We start from the raw sequence: 18,074 nt of genomic DNA, 5'->3' as shown, positions 1-18,074 counted from the left end.
TTGTTCTTGCAGATGCTCCTGCCCGTCGCTGTTAGGTTTGTGCTCGGAAGTTTTCAGTCCTCCCTGTTTTTCCTTTGACTTTACTGCCTGTGTGCAGCTAGGAGGGCTGGAAACAGGGAGATCCCAAAGAAAACCTGTGGTTAAGGCGAAAAGGATAGTGTAGCTTCGGCTAATTGAATCAACACGTATGGAGAGCAACATTCTTTTTAGGTCCTGCTCTGGAAAAGGGTCCATTTGGCTGGGAGCAGCCAGTTCACTGTTACTCAATCTCCTGAAAAGTAACCATAGTAACTCACCTCTCTTTTGACGGGATCCTCCTCATTGGCTGCCTATCTTCCTTTGGAAAGCTCATCTCTCTAAATATAGAAGATGATGAGATCTGTAAGCATACATCCATGTAAAAATAAAGGTGCAGTTAAACATGGCCCTTTAAAGAAAAACTGTCTTCAAAGATAAAGTACCCTTTGACAATTTCAAATCTTGTGAGAAATAGTGTGTATTCCGGTGAACGATTGAGTAAGTCTGTTTTGAGTTAACTGCTGAATTGTTACTTTAGAGAGAATATTTCTTGAAATCATACAAAAATCTGGCATTTAAAGAACTAATTATACCTGTTTTTTTAAGTCAACCTACTAATAACGTCCCCCAAATAATTGCCCAGTAAATATGTGATGAGATGTTATTCATTTCTTTTCACATTTCTTAGAATAGTTAAGAGTTCTCATATTTACAATTAAATTAAATGGAGAACATTATAGTAACTGTGTATTTTTGAACGTTTACTTACTTCTTTGGTCCAGATCAACTCCACCTCAAACATCTTAGTGTCTTCCTATTGCATGCCTTCTCCTGACTTGATAACCAGTTCAAGTCAGTGCAGTTCTGACTCTTCCAATGTGATCTGTGTTTCTCTCCTTGTTTCAAAATCTCAGGTAGCCATTCATGAGTCTGAGGCTTTGAGAAATGCTCACTGTGAAAAGGGGAACTTTCACCAGATTTTCTGAAGCTGTCCTAGAAATACACTTTTCAGATTGATTCAGCATTACCAGGTAATCACTAGCTTAAAAGAAATTACTGTTTAAATATGTATCCAGAGAAATAAATGCTAATGCAGCATTACCATAACTTACAAGATCAATATAAGGGGTTGTTTATATAGATGGTTGCTGGGTAGAAGTCAATAGAGGTTTTCTGTAGAAAGGACATTTGTGGGCTGGCAGATTTTCCTCCTGAAGACTCATATGAGTAGGGTGGGGCCAAATTAGGTAGCCTGGCTTGGCGAACATGTCAAGCGGAAACCCTATGAGCACATTGGTACATGTCTGAAATGAAGGCAATAAAGAGAGCTCTCTGCAAAAAGAGAATGTGGTGATTTTTAAAATTTAATTTGCATTAAAGTCATTGTGATAGAAACCCATGAGTGTCAAGCATTTTAACTCAATTTTCAGAATATAACATAGTCTTTTACTGAGTGTTCAGTCCTCCAGTGTTGTGTAACTTTCACATGTACTGAGCTATCCATGTGCAGTTCCTATAGGTAACCAGTCTAGCAGATTATAATTAAATACATAAAAATATACCATGGCACATTTTTTCTCTTTCCTTACCTCCTTTTGCAAAAATAAATAATTGAGCAATTTTATTCAGAAACCTATTTGAAAATTTATTCTAATCTGGTTGTTTAGTTTTTGTGGATGTCTTGAGACTTTACAAGTACTGGTCTCTTTGATCACTTATTGAAATATCTGTAGCTTAATAATTTTAAGTACTAAAGATGACTGCTTAGTCCCAAAATGCTTGTTTCATTAGTCTTTAGCATATCCACCTGTTTTCCTTCCTCCATCATAATTACTACATTTTATGGTGAGAAACAAACCCAAAGAGACCAATAAGATTTACTGTCAGCTGTCATGAGATACATATAGAGTTCTAGTCATGCTATCAATCTGAGGAAAGTTTGAGTAAAGCAACCATAAGTATTGGCTCATGTATATGCATTATTAGCCTTTGCATTAGTAATTTATATACATCCTATCCCTATTTAATATGCATAGAAGTTTAAAATCATTCAGGGCCCTTCAATTTATGTGAATGAGTCTGCTCTTTCATTGAAACCACTGTCATAATCAAAAGGTCAAGTGAAAAGAGTTCTTAAATTTTAATTTTGATTCTATCATGAATGTATAATGTACAGAATATTTACTGTGCAATCTTGATGACCATATCTATTTAAAGTCATTCACCAGAAAATATTATAATGGTGTTTAAATAAACGAAAACAAATCATTATAACCTAAGCATTTAATCCTAGAGACATTAGTAGATTCTAAGAGCATGAAAAAATATTTCACCAATTTGTAATTAGCCAGTGTAGCTAGTCTCTCTTGTCAATGGGAAGACCAGCTGCACTTGAACATATCACGTCTTATAGAGAGGAGTATACTTAAGGCTTAGGAGTATACTAAGACTTAAGGCTGAGATCAAGCAAGTTATAACTGAAATCAAGTTATAGTTTCAATTTTTCATCCAGTACTCTATTTGGAAGTTTTTAGGTGTTCATGAACATCATTCTGCATTCAGTTTTATGTCATGTTGCTTTCGTGGGATTTAGAAGATGCTTTGAAACGTGGAGAAATGTTGAAAGGTTTAAGATGCTGGGACCACTGCCTCTACATCTGGGCTTTCCATTGAGGACTCATGCCAGTTGGCTTTCACTGTCAAAATACCAACATCCCAGCCAATAGCTCTAGAGCCAAGCCAAGGCACAACCAGTTCAGGTTGTTGTATCTGTCAAAGCAACACGCTTCAGAACCCCAGAAAAAGCCTACATAATGATTTCAGAAGCAGGGGGCAAATTTACCATAACTGTGCAGTATGAAAACTGAAGTGCATCTTTAGATATTGGGAGGAGCTAATTTTTGTCAGCACTCCCTGCCTTCCATCTTATTTTTAGTAAGCTGTCTATCCAGATAGTCTCAATACATTGCATTAATGTTTCCACTTTTTAGTTTAACACAATTATTTTTTAATTTTTCATGATTAAATTTAACAGGCTAAAAGCAGTTATCTAGTTTGCTGCCATAATTCTCAGTAGGAGTGGTGGAGGATATTAACAAAGGATCTGCTAGTGTTATGTTCAGTATTGTAATGTAACTATATTTAGAAAAACTTAAACCTTTTCTCATGCTATGAATTATAGAAAGTAAAATGCAAAAAATAAATCTTCTTGGTAGATAGAAATATATGAGTCTTCTAAATATTAGTGATAATCAAGAGGAGAGGAGGGACAGGGAACCTGGAAAATCCCCTCCATTGTGGTGTATCAGAATTTGTGTTACTTTTAAAATGTTTATTAAAAGGGGGCATGGGTTAAGATGTGAAGAAAAGTTGGGGACGTTGCGGAGAATCAGGACTCAGAAACCTGGAGTCTTATTTTACCGCTTTATGGCTCAATATCTTATGTGGGGGATAAGACATCTACTAAGTGGTATGCATGAGTTGAACACAATGTAACTTAAAGAGGTATCTATTACTCTTTAGTGAATAAAGAACATTTTATCACCACAACAACTCCAGGTGGTGACATAAATGAGGCAGTAATGAGTGAGGGCAGAGAATTAAGCAACTCCAGAGCAAGATGTTCAAGGGCATGGAACCCACAAATATGAGGGCCAACTGTACAATCTAAGTTTATATGAGGGACTTGAGCATCTATAGATTTGGGTATCTGTGGGGGCCCTGGAACCAGTGCCCTGAAATTGAGGAATGACTCTGTTCTTAGTGAGTAAAGTTAATGATTAGTTTTAATTTATGTTTTTCTACAACACTTCTGGATATCTGGCTTAATTTTTTTGGTGATCTACCCAAACTCGATGGTAGTATCAAAGTGGAAGAAAATGAGGGTGTTACAAATGAGGTACTTTTGAAAAGACTACTGCTTTGAACATCAGGGTGCATGGATCTTTTCAAATTAAGTAAATTTGTAAAATTAAGTAAATCTTTTCAAATTTGGATATATGCCCAGGAGTGGGGTAACTGGATCATAAGGTAGCTGTGTTTTTAGTTTTTTAAGGAATCTTCGTTCTATTTTCCATATGACTGTTCAGTTTACATTCCCATCCACAGTGTGGGAGGGTTCCCTTTTCTCCACACCCTCTCCAGCATTTATTGTTTGTAGATTTTTTTTATTATGGCCATTCTTACTAGTGTAAGGTGATACCTTAGCACTATTTACAATAGCCAAGAGGACATGGAAGCAAAGATGTGGTACGTATATTTTTCCTGGGTGTCTCATTGGTAAAAGAGTCCACCAATGCAGAAGTTCAATCCCTGGGTTAGGAAGATCCCCTGAAGAAGGAAATGACAACCCATTCCAGAATTCTTGCCTGGAGAACCCCATGGAGCCTGATGGGCTACAGTCCATAGGGTTCAAAAAGTTGGACATGACTTAGTAACTGAATAACAGCAGCAGCAGGTGTATATATACAATGGACTATTACTCAGCCTTAAAAAGAATGAAATAATGCCATTTGCAGCAGCATGGATGGACCTAGAGATTGTCAAACTGAGTGAAATAAGTCAGACAGAGAAGAACAAATATCATATTATATGTGGAGTATAAAAAAGGGTACAAGTGAACTTATCTACAAAATGGAAATAGAGTTACAGATGTAGAACATAAACTTTTGGTTATCAGGGTATAAGGGGGGATAAATTGAAAGATTCGGATTAACATAGACACACTGCTGCTGCTGCTAAGTCACTTCAGTCGTGTCTGACTCTGTGCGACCCCATAGATGAGAGCCCACCAGGCTCCGCCATCCCTGGGATTTTCCAGGCAAGAACACTGGAGTGGGTTGCCATTTCCTTCTCCAATGCATGAAAGTGAAAAGTGAAAGTGAAGCCACTCAGTCGTGTCTGACTCTTTGTGGACCCGATGGACTGCAGCCCACCAGGCTCCTCCGTCCATGGGATTTTCCAGGCAAGTGTACTGGAGTGGGGTGCCAGTGCCTTCTCCGCATAGATACACTACTACATATAAAATAGATAATAACATGGACCTCCTGCGTAGCACTGGAAACTCTACTCAATACTCTGTAGTGATCTACATGGGAAAATAATCTAAAAGAAAGACTGGATATACATTTATGTATAGTAGATTCGCTTTGAAACTAACATTATAAATCAACTATACTTAAACAAAAAAGGCTACTTCCATACACATAGCAGGGATTTAAAACCCTTCTCTGAGCAACAGATTGGGGTGCCTAAGGAAGTAGAGCATTTCCCTAGACATTGTTGATATTTCCTGTCACCTCCACCTGTCAGTGTGGTTGTTTTGCCAGTGTTGTTTCTGATTCATTCCCACTTTCTAAGGTAAAAGGTAGAGTGTAAGGGAGCCTCATCCTTCAAAATAAGGAATGCACTTTCAAGGGGTGATAAGTCACAAAACTTCCCCCAGGAACCTGCTGCACTGCGTCTCTCTCATTAGTAGGGCCAGATCTCATTATGTAGGCTTCAGCGCAGTATCAAAGGTAAATATGGTTCCCTGGCTGATCCTGTCCATTTAAAGATGTTCTCTTTGGTTCCGAGACCATCGCCAGTGAAACAAGGTAGGCGTGTGGAACATCAAATGGTCTTTGATTTAACATTACATATCTGTGCTTGGGGCTCTCTTTTACGCTGCTAGTTTCTTGAAAAAACTCTGTAACTCCCTGGCTGTCAGTATCCCTTGGAAGTTCCTTAGAAAGTTTTCCAGAAGCTGCAACTTGTTGGTAATTTTAAACTGCCAGTAGGGTCAATCATGTGCCTGGAGTGAAAGATACTTCTGAAGGAACAGGTTGCTCCATTGATTCACAGCTAAAAACGCAATGATTTCTGCTCCTCTAGAGCGTATTATCCAGAAAGGTGCCAGGCAGGAGGTTATGAGGGAGAAGATCGATGGGATATTGCTAAACATCAGCAAAGCTAAAGGTCTACAGAAGATGTAGCATTACAGCCTTGCATATTGCACCTGTCTGTCTTCTTGAATCCACTCACGGATGTTTCATGCATCCTCTGCTTAACACTAAAGAGAGGACAGATGTCCCCCATACAACATAGGGCTGCTGAGTGGCATGTATACACTCACATATATGGCTTCAAAAATAAGGCCACTGCAATAGTAATGTGTAATATTGAGCAGAAAATATGTGGATGTATGACAGACTCTCTGCTTTTTAAACATCTCATTTAATCCATGCACAACTCAATGATTTTGATATTTGGCCTCACTTAATCATTGGAAAAGACCCTGATCTTGGGAAAGATTGAAGGCAGGAGGAGAAGGGGATGACAGAAGATGAGATGGTTGGATGGCATCACCGACTCGATGGCTGTGAGTCTGTGCAAGCTCCAGGAGTTGATGATGGACAGGGAAGCCTGGTGTGCTGAAGTCCATGGGGGTGCAAATAGTCGGACACGACTGAGTGACTGAACTGAACTGAACTGAATCAATGAGGAAACTCAGGGTTCTTTGAGGTTAAATACTTTGTCCTAAGTCACTAAGAAAGTGAACTGTAGAACTGGGATCAGAACCAGTGCCCCGGAAGACCATGCTGTAGTGTCCGTAGCCAGTGCCGCAAGACTGCAGAATGTAAGTAACACTGAGAGGTAGAGGAGCTCTTTGTAAACAGGTGTGCCCGTGGCACTTAAGGAAGGGTTTCAGTAACTTTGCCATCAGCAAAGCATTATGTGTATATGCAGGGATACATCGGAGAAGGCAATGGCACCCCACCCCAGTACTCTTGCCTGGAAAATCCTATGGACGGAGGAGCCTGGCAGGCTGCAGTCCATGGGGTCACTAAGAGTTGGACAGGACTGAGTGACTTCACTTTCACTTTTCATGTTCATGCATTGGAGAAGGAAATGCAACCCACTCCAGTGTTCTTGCCTGGAGAATCCCAGGGACAGGGGAGCCTGGCGGGCTGCCGTCTATGGGATCGCACGAGTTGGACATGACTGAAGCGACTTAGCAGCAGCAGGGATACATACTTTTTTAAAGCTCATCCCAGGCTAATGCTAGGCAAAGAGAAATAAATCATTGAGAGACTAGAAGCTGAGTCACGTGGTTTGTCCACATCACGGATTGGTTGTTGATCTGACTAGAATCCCTTTATTTTCCTCATTGATCAAATTCTTCCTTTGACTTTGGGTACAGATGCATACAGCCAATAGGATGGTCTAAACTCTGTTTTGTGGTATTTCTGTTTTGATTAAAGTATTGTGGGGTAGAAAATGAAAACCTTACCAAAATTAAGATAGGTTAAATTCATCACTTCTTTACTGTTTCTTAGGTTTTTTACAGTCTTGGACAACGAATGGTTTTACTATCACAGGAGTTGTCCTTTTATGATCGTCTGTACTCTTGAAGTGTTTGTAAATTAATTTGCTGATGATTTTTCCTTAATGTACTGTCCGTGGGCTGTGCACCAAATGAAATCACTTGTGTGCTAATGGGATTTCAGTTGTCTGGAGGCAGAAACAGAAGAGTTAGAAAGAGCATTTAAGCAACCATTTGTAATTATATTTTAAACATTTATTTAAAGAAATATGTATAAATTGTTCTGTCAGAACTCTAATGACAAGGATGGTCATTCTGTTCTGTGACTTTTCATTTGTTTGTTGACATTTTAGACTAGGAAAGACATTGAGGTTGGCACAGATATTTTATGTACCCAGAGGTTAGAGTATTAAAAACAATTTGAATATTCAAGTCAGCATTAGCCATTTTACTTTCAGAGATAAATTTAGGCTCAGCCTCATTCAATTTTATAATTTATATGCTTTTCGCAGAGTTCAGGACACAGACTATGAAGACAGAAGGCCATTTTATTTTTTCTTGTCTATTTCATCAGCTTTATTTGAATAACAGTCTGGGTTGAGTTGGGCTTTTTAGCTATGGGAGAATTATATAAATAGATTTACATACGTTTACTGGGTCATAACAGGCAAACTTATTTGGAAATTCAGAGTAATTTTAGTTCTTCAAATGACTATTTGGATATTTTAAAAAACAGTTATATTTCCTTCACCCAAAATGTATAACCAGTGACAATATATCTAGAAGCATTTTCTTGGAGCTGTTATAGTATCTGTGCTATTTTCATCTTGATCATTTGAAGTTCACTTTTGCAGTCGTTTAACTCTCTAGTTGGGGCTTCCCAGATGGTTCAGTGGAAAAGAATCCACCTGCCAGTGCAGATGCAGCAGACCTGAGCTTTATCCCTGGGTCAGGAAGATCCCCTGGAGGAGGAAATGGCAGCCCACTCCAGTACTCTTGCCTGGAGAATCCCATGGACAGAGGAGCCTGGTGGGCTACAGTCCATGGGGTTGCAAAGAGTCGGACACAGCTGAGCACGCGCATGCACACACATACATACACACACATACACACACACACACAGATTTAAGTCTCTAATTATAATCTAGTATCTCTAGGAGGCAGGGTGGTAGAAAGAATCTTAAGGTCAAAGCTAGAAGGCCAGGCTAGGATTTGCTTCTGGGATAGACCTGTGCCTATTGGCCCTAATAAGAACTAGGATTTGATTGAGGGCTTACTATATTCTGGGCATAATGCCAGTCACTTTCCACGAATTATTTCAGTGATCCTGTGAGCCAGTATTACTTCTATCCCCACTTTACAAATGAAATTTGTGGAGGTTCATGTAAGTTTCTCAAGGTCACACAACTAAGAAGTGGTGATCTGGACCACTTCCACCTGCCTTCAAAACCCAGACTCTCAGCCACACACACCAAATTGAAAACCACTGAACCCTTCTGGGTCTCAGTTTCCCCATCTGTAGATCATGTAGGCTGAACACGTGATCAATAAATAGTTCCCAGCTCTGAATTTTTTGAATTCTCATCCAGCCAAGAAAACAGATGTAGGAACTTATGTTTGCTATATATTTTAGCCTCAAAGTGGCTAAAAGCATCCTCCAAAATTTGATGCTGAAAACATTGTGAATAGCTAAACAGCATGCAAGGAAGTAATTGTTGAATGGATACCAGCTGTGAAAGCTTTTCAGCATTTCAACAACCCATGGGGGTATTTTTTAAGAGCAATAAACTAAGTGGCTAAGTGTGTCGCCCACAGAGCTGAGGCACAAATCTAAACCTCTGAGAATTTACTGTGTTTCCAGGGTCCAATACATTCTCTATCTTAGGATAACTGCCTGAATACAGCAGACAGAATCTTTATGAACCTTGCTTGGGACCATACATATTTTTTGGTCTTATTGTTAAATAAAAAGTATTTTACCAGATCATCACTTGGTTTATTTGATACTTGTTTTTCTAAGTTGCCACCTGCCCTGCCTTATGTCATTCACTAAAAGGCCTTTACTTGGCTATTAATGCTGTAGACATTGCATTACTTTGTAAAATAAATGAATATGTGTTTACTTCCAAATATATATGTGAATATATATACATATATATATTTATATTTTCAAATCTTTCTTCACCCTTTCTTTCACTACAGTAATTCATCAAGCCTTGTTTAAAAAAAAAATTAGTGACCTGTCCAGTCATTTATAATGCTAATAACTGTCAATCATTGATATTTCTTAATGCGAACTGAGGAATTTATGTTGAAAAGTGATCTCATTCATTTTTCACTACTAGTTTAAATGGAGTCTGGCTTTGCTCATAAAGCTAAAACATCTAAGTCAACGTAGCCAATGTCACAATAACAGCAACAAAAATCAATCAAGTCAATTGCTTGGCAGTCTCACGATTAGGCAATCAGTTGATGGGCTGAACGTTCTGTTTTCAACTTGTTGTTGTAGTGCTACTACTACACTTGCCTAATGCTATCACATAGAGGCTCTCAAAATTCAGTCCCCAGGTCTTCAACTTCAGCATTACCTGGGAATTTGTGAGAAATAGAAATTCTCTGCTCCTAGCCCAGACACAATGAATTAGAAGTTCTGGGGGTGGGACCCAGCAATTTGTGTTTTTAGGAGAGACAATTCAGATGCTTCCTGACTTTTGAGAACCATAATGGCATCAACGGGTTAAGTGGTTTAAAAGAAATCGGTAATTCTTGGGGTTGCCCAGGGGAAGAGTGAGGGGAAGAGATAGGGAACTGGGAATCAACATGTACCCACTGCTATATTTAAAATGGTTAACCAACAAGGTCCTACTATAGCACAGGGAACTCTACTAAACGTTATGTGGCAGCCTGGGTGGAAGGGCAGTTTGGGGAAGAATGGATGTATATGTATGGCTAAGTCCCTTTGCTGTCCACCTGAAACTATTACAGTATTGTTAACAGGCTATAATATAAAGTAAAAAGTTCAAAAATTTTAAAAAGCAGTAAGTAATAATTAATTGTTATCACAGAATAACCCAAAGTTTCGCTTACTTATTGATTCAGTCCTTCAAGGGTTAGTGTGTTAGTAGCTCAGTCATATCTGACTCTTTGCATCCCCATAGACTGTAGCCCGCCAGGCACCTCTGCCCATGGGATTCTCCAGGCGAGAATACTGGAGTGGGTAGCTATTCCCTTCTCCCGGGGAGCTTCCCAATCCAGTGATTTAACCTAGATCTCCCTCATTGCAGGCAGATTCTTTACCATCTGAGTCACTGGGGAAGCTCAAAAATATACCTAAGAAAATGTTAACTAAAAAAACAGCCCCTGAGAAAACTAGGTTCATTGATGTTTTCATTACAAATAATTTTGTTTTCCTTTTTTTCTAACCTTTGAAATCTGTGAAAATTTCATATAAACTGAGATGTGCTAACTGAACTCAGGAATTGTATACTGACTTTTTCAGTTGTGAATGATCATTACACATTCATCTCTTTTTTAGGTCAGACACACCAGTGGCTTAAAATTCTTATTTCCCTTACAGAACATGCCAACTCTAATTTAAGACTCTTGGGTTTATAATCCACAGCTGTGCCAGTGAAAATTTGGAAAGTTTTAGGTGTGATTTTTTTTTTTTGGTAGATTTTCCTACTGGTTAAGGAAAACCACCCAGCTACAAAAAGCTTCAGGAAATGTTATACAGATGCCACCAAAAGGAGGAAAACTTAGAAGAGTCATGTTTTTAAAGAGTATGTTTTTAATAGTCAAGATTTAAAAAATTCAAGATGTCAGGGAAAAAACATCAAATGTCTTAATCATGAATTTATTTAGCCAACACATTAATTAACTACTCATTTTGTGAATCAGGTGGTCTCAACACCCAGAAATATTCAAAGGTGTGTTTAAGGGTAAAATTGATAATGCTTAAGTAAAATTTTATGTTCTGATCTGGTCTACTGAGGTTGAATGAGTACTGAACTGGACTCAATTTCTGTTCTAAATTCATTCAGTGCTTTCACTAGGAAGCTCCTTCTGTATCTTTAGGGTTCAAGGCTATACTTGCCTCTTTTCCATGATAAGAGCACCACCTAGTGTACAGACTAAAAATTCCCTTTAAACCAAACCTCTGAAAATCGGCCTTCAGAACACCATCCTTCCCTAAACAAGTTAGGATTTTCAACAATAGTGTATTAAAGGAGAGAACAACATTTTTACTTTAAAAATTATACGAAGGTTAAGTTTTCTAATCAGTATATTTGAACTGTTTGCTTATGATTAACCTATGCTAAGCCAGGTGTTATGAGGATGGTTATACCATGACCATATAATAGCGTTTGTCTGTAGACATGTGATTATTTCTTTAAAGTATATAATTGGGTCACCAATCATTTTACATAGATTTGGTTAACTGAGAAACATTAAATGCCTTCTGTAAGGGAAGCAGTATAACGAAAAGCATGATGAAAAATAACATTTCTTTCCATTCATTTTGTGCATCAATTTCAAATGTGGATATGTTTTGACATTAAATGGCATGACATTAAATAGAGGACTGGGGGCTTTCCTGGTGGCTCACACAATAAAGAATATGCTTGCAGTGTGGGAGATCCCTGGGTCAGGAAAATCCCCTGGAGATGGGAAAGGCTACCCGTTTTGGTATTCTTGCCTGCAGAATTCCATGGACAGAGAAGCGTGGCAGGCTACAGTCCATGGGATTGCAAAGAGTTGGACAGACATAGTGACTAACACTTCAAGAATGTATCATAATTCTAACACTTTGTTTCTGAGGGGCTGCATAAGGAAATAAATATAATTCTCCAACCTTGAACCTATATTTTGGGTCTGAATAGTGTCATTTGCCTAAGAAACAGGCTTCTTAGCCACAGGACAATTGCCACTGACTTCTTCACTGCGTTGCTTAGTAAGTAAAGAGAGAATGTTAGTTTCTGGGGTCATCAGTTTACTTTGACAAGTAGAACTTTTGTTTTTAAACACTCTTTCCAACACTCTTTTGCTATAGTAAAATCTGACTTTTCTCCAATTATTTTATTTTGTTTAGCTTATCCAACAAAAGTATTAACATCTACGTTAACAACGTCGAAAGTAGCCTACTTTAAGAGAAAATATGCACAAGAAGAAGATTTACATCAAGATTACCATGGGTATTTTCCAAAAGTAAGGGTATACTTTTAAATTTTGTTTGAGTCTTGTCAATAGCAAAGGTTCTTGTTTTCATTTTTCTGAAATGTCGATTGCATGATGGTTGTATTTGCTTTTCAGCACCTGATATTGCCTGAGGACAGGACCTGCATTCTTAAACTTTCGCTGGAGAAGCTCAGATTTCTTGAAGACCCAGAAACCTACTTAAGAAGGTCTGTGTTAATTAACAATTTGCTGAGGAAGATCCATCTAGAGACGGAGAAAGAGAGCTATGAATACTTTAAAGAAGCTCCCTGTTATAAGACTGCTTATTCTGATACAAGAAAACGGCTGAAGTTTATGGTACAGGAATGCTGTTCTCAGTCTCTCTATTATGAAGAGCTGCATTCGTATCATATTGTGCCTTATGCTTCGGAGAATGCCATTTATGGAATGGGCTACACTAGCAGCCACTTGGAGCAAAATTCTCAGTTGCTTATTTATAAAATGAATTAAATTAACTGTTAAAGTCCATTGATACCTTGTTTCTAAATGCCTGAACTGTTCATAGTGAAGATGTTAATATAAGGCACTAATTATCAGTGCCCTTGAGATCAGAGATGAGATGCATGCTGAACTGATTGGAGAGAACCCTGGTTATTATTCAGCAGTCCTTAGTATCATCCAGCCAAATTGAAAATATGTCCACGTATTATAAAGCAGAGAATAAGTGCTTTAGAAGCTAAGTTTTCTTGCTTTTTTTTTTTTTGAAGATAGTGTGCGTAGGAAGGGACCTAAATAAATTCCTTTGCAAATTTAAATATTTCAAACCACCTATTTCCAAATTCTACCACTTCTTGTGGAAAGTAACAGATTCATATTAAACAGATAATGTTTTGTCCCTGAGGATTAAGGGTAGAACAAATTTAATTTTCTGTAAATGACGAAAGGAAGGGTCAGCCCTTTCTGAAATGCTTTGGTTTGTCAAGCATTGTGCCAAATAATTGACACCATTCTCCTTTTACCATTAGTGGCAATTCAAGATGTGACCAACCTTCTATAATTTAACTGCTGAATGTTAACAACCAGAACACTCTACACTGATCCATTTTACATTTCTTTTATTTATTTATTTTTTGCTTCATTGATTTTCTCTTTAAAAGTGGAATTTATAAAATAGCCTTGCAGATGGGCTTATCTCTAAGTTCTAGGGGTCAATTAAAATTTGTGGTTGGCCTTTAGTTGCATTTAAATTTTTTTATGATGTCACATTTACAGGCCGTAAAGCTCAGGAAATGGGTAGGCAGGTCATCTTCAATTTTAATAGGCAGAAAACTTTAAAGAATCTTATCTGCAAGAAATCCTACATAATGTTATTTCTTCATCTGAGAGTTCATTTAAGGCTGTCTAGATGAACCTTTGCACTGATTTTTGTATAATAGTCGACCGTTCACTATTTGACAAAACGTTTCAGAATGCCTTTAGTGGTGAAGTTGAGATAAGTTCCTATATTTTGCAATTTGAAAGATAATTAGTTAACAAGTTGCATACATTCCTGAAACTGTTTGAAATGGTTCATGATGTTCTTTGAGGTTTGAGTGAAATGTCTGATTTCAATGTCTGGACTTATGTTCCATGGCGCACATCATTTAAAGAATTGTCATTAACTGATAAAACAGATTGGAAAACTAGGTGCCAAAGGTACATTTAAGAAAATACCAAAGACCCAAAGATGAGTGTTCGATAGACTATGATAATGAAGATAAGAACCGAAAGTAAGGATTTTACAGGACATGGAAGAACATTATTAAAGGGATTTGGAGTGATTTGCTTACTAATGTGCTTTCAGAGCACTTTATACATACATGATAGTAACAGTCAAGGGCACTGCTTGGGCCTTCAGTGTCATATGTTTTCACAGATCTAAACATTGTGACCTTTCAGCATTGTATCTTCCCTTGTTGAATGCCATCTCGTAATCAAGAAGGTCTTTATCGCTTCAAGAGAATTTTGTTTTTAGTTTTGATTCACTACTTGCTCCCTCTAATGAATTATCAGGGTGATTAACATGGATGCTTTTGGTATAAAGAATATGAGTCCCCTAATTAGCATGCATTGTTAAAGACCACATAAATATATAACTGATAAGATTATCAGGTTTCTATTTAATTGCTCAGTCAGAATTAGAGAAAAATGATTTGGAACAAATTAAAATATTATAATTGGGGCTAATTTTTAAGGCAATTTAGTATGAATGGTGAGATAGCTTTGACATACAAATATATTTAAAAATTAATTTAAGGACAAAATTTCTTACCAAATTTCAAAAATTTATTTCACTACTTATACCATACCTTACTTCCCAGAATGTGTTTATTAAAATATAGTTTTCTTAAACAATGAAAATATTAATTGAACAGACTCCAAATTTGATAGGATAATTATGTACTTTGAAAAATGGAATTAGTTCTCTAATAGTTTAAAACTTCTTACCAATAGGGACATTTGGCTTGGTTTGGGACAGTATCTACAAGAAAAACACACCAGTGCTAATAGAATGACTTACAGAAATGCAACATATTGAAATTGTTTGAGGATATAAATGTGTATACTTTGGGACTGAAGAGAGAGGGGGAGAAAAAATTACCAAGAAAGTGTAATATTGTAAAATTTACTGTTTGTCTGAAATCTTAAAGCAAGAACTCTTGGGCAATGAACCTGTAACAGACATAAAATCTGTTTTATTTGATGACATCATTAACTGAGCTCTCTGAATTTTGCATTCATATACACAGAAGGAACTGTCTTAGAATTCATTGGTATTTGTGAATATGCTTCTCTTTTTTAAGAAATATGTGTTGATTTCAAACCAGGTTATTTAAAAACTATCTTTTAGAGCATTTAATTTCTTTTCCAATAAATAATTCATAGATAAGGAGCTGACTAATGTTATCTTGACTCATTGAAAAATTATAATTTGTATTTAAGCTATTTAAACTTGTCTGAGTTAACCAATGAGATTGCTGTGATTTTACCATGGCAACCTGTTACATAGGGACCTGCTCTGCTGTCTCCATCCTGCACGATCTGTTATGGGAGATGCAAAGGTAGGAAAACAATGGCAAGTTTTGAAAACAGTGACAACTTTTTTGAACCTGGACATCCTTTCTTTGGTAACAAGAACCATGCTTAAGGTAAGATAGGATGGGAAATGTATGAGTGCCTTTGGTAATGTAGACTAATTTTGTGGGTGCCCAAACAGCCTTAAATTCTCATAAAGAAGAAGAAAAAGAAACAGAGAGGAAAAAAGAGGAAGAAAAAAGGAGGGGGAGGTGCAGAGATATGAGGAATAGAATTAGTAAGTGAAAGTGAAAGTTGTTTCATGTGAGGGTTGTTGCTTGCTTGCTATACTCAATTGTTCTTTCCTTTGTCTGCTGTACTCCCCAAATCTGAATACCCACAGTGTATTGATCTTTTCTTTTATTCACCATTGATGCATAAGACTAGATTCTATTCAGTATACAGATTATTTGAAATGTGGTACCACTACGAAATATCCCTAAAATGGAACTCCTTGGGTGGATGAAAAAAGGAAAAATAGAAATTAAGTTGGAAGAAAGACTAAATGGTGAGTGAGCTGGTGTACATGTGGTTAATCTCAAACACATGAAAGGATTTCAGTGTGCATCCCAAGATGTAATAAAGTCAGTGCTAGAGGACTTTTAAATAAGGGCAATTCCCCACCATTTATTGGTTAACTGTTATGAGTCAGGCGTGGTGCCAGGGTTGAGGATACACAGGTGAGCAATGCACAGTTCTTTTGTCCAAGCTGTTCATTGATGAGGGAGGAACTCAGAGATACTTGGTTTCATTTTTAAAAGTAAGAATTCTTTACTGGGAGTAGCACTTGCATTTCTCTTTTCCAAACTCTGGGATGGTTATCAAACATGTATCTCCAAAGGTGTTTGTAGCCAAGAAGAGGCACAGGGAGAAGAGAAGGTATACTGAGCTAGATTTTAGAATGGAAGGAGAGTACATTCTGCTTTGCAGTGTATTTTATGTTTGGAAGAATGAGAGAAAACCAGTGCTGCGGAAGGGAGGTGTCGCTCATCCCTGGGGCACAAGAAGTTGTTGGTGAGGAAGGGAGACCAATGAAAGTGCAGAACAATTCCTCCTCCCCACCTCTCTAACTTTGATGTACTTTTACACAGCAAATCAGGTTAATATTGTCAATGATATCCCTGAAGGGATAGCAGAATCAGGAAATCACAGTCTGAGGGTTGTATATAATGTGTTCAAGTTAGAGGGCAGTTTTCTTTAATTTGCCTTGTATTGGTAAATTGCTAAAATGAACCTCGGGATTTCTTAACATCAGCTGCTGGAGGCATGCTCCTCTCCCAGTTGCTTCCTTTCTGAATCACAGCTCAGCCAACCCCTGTCTTTTCAGTCTGTCGGAAGTAGAGCTTATGGTTCTAATACTCTCTCCCCTCTCTTTTTTAAAATTTTGATTGGTGTATAGATGATTTACAATGCTGTGTTAGTTTCAGGTGTACAGCAAAGTGAATCAGTTATATATATACATATATCTACTCTTTGTTTTTAAAGATTATTTTCCCATAAAGGCCAGTACAGAGTATTGAGTAAAGTTCCCTGTAGTATACAGCAGGTTATTAGTTACCTACCTTATGCTGTTGATACTGATTTGTTCAAAACTATTTGGAAGAAAGCAACAATTTGCAGTGCTGGTTGAACCCCCTTGAGAAAGGTTTCCAGAGTGTATCAAACTAGAATCCATCATAGTTTCTTCATAGAATTATTTTAAATACTATTCGACATAGTCATTAAATATCTACTAAGGTAATCTTTATGTTTCTGGAGTTCAGTGTAATGGTTATAATTTCTACATGTTTTGCTAAATACCTTAGGTTGGAAACAAAGGAAGATCATGTGTAATTAATTCAAGCAGTTGGTTCATGAGTATTTATGTAATATTTGAAATTTAAATTTATGTTCTTTTTTTCCCATCAAACTTCATTACTGTAAATCAGCAATGTGACATGTCTCATGATTATTATTTCCTTAGTAAGTGGGCCATGTCTAAAAGTTTGTACCTTCATGGTTGAACCCTTTGGATTGTATTTCTCCATTAAAGTTTCTGTCTTTCCATAAAGATTATTCTACAGTTGAGTGGATAAAGAAGATTCCTCTACATTAACACTTTTCAAATCTTGTGCATGCAAGTCACCAGACATCAAGTTAGAATACAAACTCTTTTCAGTGGCCTGGTGTGGAGTCTGAGAGTCTGCATTTCTCGTTTCCTAGATGATATGGGTGCTGCTGGCTCACTGAGTACACTTTGAGTAGCGATGCTCTACATGGCTTTGTGAATGAAAATATACACTCAGGCCTACAGTCTTATTACTTTCAAAGCATATGCATTCATATCTGCTTTCCATAGAAATTTTTTATTCAAAGAAATGAAAGGCAAGAAGTATCATAAGCTAATTTTTCAAATTGGCCACAAATATGACAATATTCTATACAGTAAAATCCCTAGAAAATGATTTATAAATTTTATCTA

At 37.3% G+C, this 18,074-nt stretch overlaps 1 long non-coding RNA gene across 1 annotated transcript; it reads left to right on the top strand.

The window, feature by feature from the left end:
• The first annotated feature begins 932 nt into the window (after nucleotides 1-932).
• LOC120852844 lies at nucleotides 933-17,663 on the top strand. Its single transcript, XR_005718669.1, has 3 exons — nucleotides 933-1,049; nucleotides 12,414-12,529; nucleotides 12,635-17,663. It is a non-coding gene; the product is annotated as an uncharacterized LOC120852844 (long non-coding RNA).
• Nucleotides 17,664-18,074: the final 411 nt, after the last annotated feature.

This window comes from Oryx dammah, unplaced genomic scaffold, assembly GCF_014754425.2.
Source record: "Oryx dammah isolate SB20612 unplaced genomic scaffold, SCBI_Odam_1.1 HiC_scaffold_26, whole genome shotgun sequence".
NCBI classification, from domain to species: domain Eukaryota; kingdom Metazoa; phylum Chordata; class Mammalia; order Artiodactyla; family Bovidae; genus Oryx; species Oryx dammah.
The sequence above is the reverse complement of the archived record's forward strand: the minus strand, read 5'-3'. Positions and strand labels throughout refer to the sequence as shown.